The sequence below is a fragment of the Tenrec ecaudatus genome, chromosome 4 (genome assembly GCF_050624435.1).
Source record: "Tenrec ecaudatus isolate mTenEca1 chromosome 4, mTenEca1.hap1, whole genome shotgun sequence".
Lineage (NCBI taxonomy): Eukaryota > Metazoa > Chordata > Mammalia > Afrosoricida > Tenrecidae > Tenrec > Tenrec ecaudatus.
This window is the reverse complement of record NC_134533.1, coordinates 167,089,789-167,094,596: the sequence shown is the minus strand read 5'-3', so window position 1 is coordinate 167,094,596 and position 4,808 is coordinate 167,089,789.

The following is a 4,808-nucleotide window of genomic DNA, read 5'->3' as shown; positions in this document are numbered from 1 at the left end:
TTTGGCTTAAGTGATCCCAACGCACTTTGGGAACTGTGGCCATTCTGATGTCTCCTGGGTCAGGAAAGCAGACAAGCTCCAGAAGATGGCCATTCCATTCTGTGTAGGGGAAAACAGAGAGCTATGCATGCACAAAGACCTTTCTAAAACAAACAAAAAAGCACAGATGCACTTAGAGTTATAAGCTGGACAGTGGTAGTTCAATGGTAAGACTCCTGCCTTCCATTCGGGAGGATCAAGATCAAGTGATTCCCAGGTCCTGCAGCTCCAGCACATCTAGCAGCCAAGTCAGCCGGCCGATGTTTACTCGCTGCCGTGATGCCAAATAGGTTTCAGCAGAGCTTTCCAATGAAACCAGAGCAGGGGGAAAGACCACGTAATCATTTTCTGAAAATCAGCCAGTGAAAAACCTTCTGGATCCCTCCATTCCATACTTGCTGGGCTTGGGATCACCATGAGTTGAAGCTCAGCTCAAGAGTGGCTAAGAAGAAGAGCCTGTATAAGCCGCCCACCCTCCCTCTCCCAGCACACCCTCCAGAGGTCTTCAGACAGTTCATTGAAAATAGCATTGAAAGATAATGGAATCTTCTGTGAATTTTTGAAGCCCCACCCACTCGTGTGTGTGTGTGCGTGTGTGTCTCTGTGTGTGTGTGCATGTGTCTGTGTGTTAGTGAGTGGTGCCATGGTTTAAATCTTTTGCTGCTAACCTCAAATTTGATGGTTCAAATCCACGAGCCCCTCTGTGAGCGAAAGATGAGGCTATCTGCTCTCCCTTAAAGATTTATAGACTTGACACTCACCCTCATGGAGAGATTGCTGAACATATGGGCACTTTAGAAAAATGTGGGGGTCACACCTGGTGGTGCCCAGCTATCAGAAATAATAGCGTCTGGGTCTTAAAGGCTTGTCTTCAAACAAGCAGCCAGCTAAGTGAGGCATCAACTAAGTCCACAAGGAAGAAGCACACCAACCTGTGTGATGCAAGGTCTGAGAGCAATCAAATCCAAATGTGAAGGATGAAACGGTACCAATATCTTAAATTCTGAACACCTGGCTTGCAGAAGGCTATGGATCTGGATTAAGCCTCCAGGGATACCCCAGGGACGTGACCAGCCTTTCTGTCAGACAGAGTATTGACAAGTCGATTATGTCAGATGTAATTAGGTTCAAAGGTGACACCTTATCATTTGATCTCCTTTTTGACCCATTTTAAAGCTGTTCCTGTCTTTCATGAAATCGGCTTTCTTTTCAGTTGAGGGTTTTTTTTTTTCTGGCTTGTTTTGTCATAAATGTTTTTATTTCTTTCTTGTCTCTCTTTGTGTGACCGTAGGTGTATGAAATCCAGGATGGGTCATTCTATGGAGATCGTAACTAGAGTCATAATCTCCTAAGGACATGGAGGGGAGGCAACGGGGAGCTAAGGACAGTAAGCATCAGAGAGAGGATAAGGCTCTGAAAAGGGTTGGGTGAGTGGTGCGCAACTCTTCTCAGTTTGATCGAGCTCTTACACTCCGTGATCTGTGAGGTAGACGTCGATGAAACGCTGTTTAAAAGAATTCCAATCTTGGAATCTCTGTGGAGCAATTCTTCTCCGTCACACGTGATCTCTGTGAGTTGGGATCAACTTGATGGCAGTGGTTGTTTGAATGGTTTGCATCTATGTGGATACATTTTTTTAATATTTCTGAGAGAATATTATAAAACTTTTTATACACAAAAGGTTGCAAAGTTGTATCTGAAACTAATAAGCAAAATTCCTCATTCAATGGCATCAAATCAATTCCAAGTTCCAGAGACCCTATAAGACAGAGTAGAGTTATCCCCGTGGCTCTTCCAGATGAAGGCTCTTGACAGGAGTAAAATGCCTCATCTTTCTCCTGTGGAGCACCTGGTGGTTTTCAACCCCTGACCTTGCAGTTAGTAACCCAACATGTAACTCACTGTGCCACCAGGAGTCTCCTGCGGTATGTGTTGGGGTGGTTTTATTTTTAAATTCACTTCATGCCATACATTTTACCCTCGGTGCCCTCCCCAAAGAAGAAAAATAACAAGAGTTAATGCGGAACGTTCCTTTATCCATGTGTCTGTGACACTGGCAAAGTCATTCATCATGAGTACCTGGAGGTCTCCAAATTTAGAAGAACAACTCTTTATAGATTTTTTTCCTTACATGAATTTTTGCCAAATGTACAGCCGATCACCCAGTGTGATGGATAATAATATTACGTGTCAACCTAGCTCCGCCATGAGTCTCGGTGGTTTGACAGACAAGGTGTAAATACCTTCCCTTTTCTGATCTGATCCGAGCAGCTAATCCATTGAAAGGGACCTTTCCTTGGGGGCGTGGCCTGCCTCCAATTTACAAATGGAAGTTTGGGCAAAGTTTGTTCTCTTTCCTTCTTCTTTACTCTTGTCGTCACCTAGCCGCTGCCTCCTGGCAAGTAAGCCTGAGGAGACGTTCGGCATGCTCCCTGACCTGTGGGGTTGGGGGTTGTCAGCCCCAAGTGGGCTATGCATTGAGCGGCTAACCACACGTTAAGAGTTTGAACTCACCAGTAGCTCCTTGGTAGAAAGATGGGGCTGCCTAGTTCCGAAAAGCTGTAAGGCCTCTGAACCCCAAAGAAGCACTTCTACGTTGTCCCATGGTGTCACCATGGGCCAGAATTTATTCGGTAGCAGTGAGACAGCCACTCGGTTTCTCCTTTGAGTCACTGATCTGGGATTGCCAGTCACATGATTACATGGCCCATTTCCTCACTATTGCGTGAGCATTTGCTCGAGGCAAATCTCTGCATGGGTATAGATATGCTTCACTAGTGTTGCTTCTCTCAAGAACCCAGATGAAGACACCCACTAAAATGTGCTCATTTTAAGGCGCTCAATAATTTTTATGCGATTGCAATATGATCCGAAGAAGAAAACTCGACAAGACTTTTAAACTGTGTCTTTGGTGACATAATCACTAATTATATTGCCTTAATTTTATAAACTGTTCTCTGCATTTAGACTAGAGTATAAAGAAGATATTTTCCATTTAACCACTATGAATTGATGATTAATAATTCAAAGTCATGTTGTTCTTGGGGGGCCATTGAAATATCTCTGACTCAAAGGGGTGCTATGACCAACAGAAGGGAATGACATCACGTCCTAAGCCACCCTCCAACTGTTATGGTTGAGCCCACGGTTGCAAGCACTGTGTCCGTCCATTGCGTCAAGAGTCTTCCTCTTGCCCCTGGCCCTCGGCTCTACTTAGCATCGTGTCTTTTGCCAGGGACTGACCCCTCCTGTTAATATGTCCAAAGTCCATAAGATGAACGTTCAACATGTTTGCTTTTTAAGGAACAATGAGAATTAAAATTTAAGATGGAAGAAAAAGAGTAATTCTGTTTCAAGCTTAGAGAATGTGATCAATTTCACTCCTTTGTTTAGCTAAAAGGCTGGATTAACGAATTAGGTATCATTTACCTTTATCATTTTGATAAGAGGAAACCATTGCACCTCTACTCTTGAGGAAGGGCCGCTCTGTAACAAAGAGAGCTTCTAGCGCAGAGGGACAGTGGGTGGAAAGGGCATGTTCCCTGGGAATACTCCTGTCCCCCTTTCAAAAACCCACGTCATAGCTGTTTGGCCTTCTTCTAAATGGTGGGGGTAGGAGGCAAGGAAGGAGGAGAGACTTCTGCCCAAGAGACTCTCTCTGCCTCTCTCCTCTTTTTCTCCCCTCCCACCCCTCCTTCCCTCACACCCTCTTCCATCCTCCCTTTACTAATTGATAATACCAAACAGCACATACCCTGGGAAGCTGGAAGTTAGTTTTAACATTTGTTGAACTTACACTTTGCGTTAGGTTAGGTTTTATAAACCGGAGTAATAGGATCCTTTCCCATTGAGGTGTAGCTAAATGCTTAATACTTGTAATGTGATGTTTTGGTGCCATCTGGTGGACAATTTAGAGTTTTCAGCTTCACCTCAGGATGCTCATCCCAGGATGCTTCTATGAAAGACCAAACCCATTGCCAACCAGAGACCAAGAATGTGACATATGGCCTGAATCATCAGGGGTTGATTAGAAACAAGGTCTAATGTGCCCAGTTAGGAACATAGTGCCAGGCATATTCTCCTCTTGGGTCCTTAAAAGGAACCAGGAACTGAAAAAATCAGTGGTCAGCTGGAGACCAGTGCAGAGCTGACCTCAAAAGGAGATGCCCAGGAGGGCCTCTGAAAGACACAGGAGAATGTGCAGGCCAGGGGTGATTTTCCTCACCTCGTTGTTAGCTGTTATACGTCAGGTTGCAATCTCTACAAGGCCAGCAGTTCGAAACCACAAGCTGCTTTGCAAAACAAGACAGTGCTTTTTACACACATGACAAGTTTCAGTCTTGGACACTTGCAGGGACAGTTTAACCATGTCCTATAGGATTACAGTTGGCAGTGAATTTGTTTTGGGTTAAGATATACATTCTAAGGAAATGAAAACAAATCAAACCTCCTTAGTGCGATGCCATCTTCTTCAAGCGTCCCAGACAGGTGAGTACTCTTCCTTCTTCTCTTCCAATTTGTTGAAGACTCTGGTGAAAGACAAGAAAGTATTTAACTTTCTAACATATTCAGAGTCTTATTAATATACTGGATCAAACCCTGCATGCTCAGAATTGGTATAGTATTTGCCATAAGGAATCATATCTGAATAACTTCTCAGTATCCAAAAGGAAGCAGAAAATGTGTCAACCAGCCCATGTTTTAAACGATCAGTAAAAAGAAGGAATTGATTTTAAAAAGGAAAGTAGGGACAAAATAACGAGGTATGA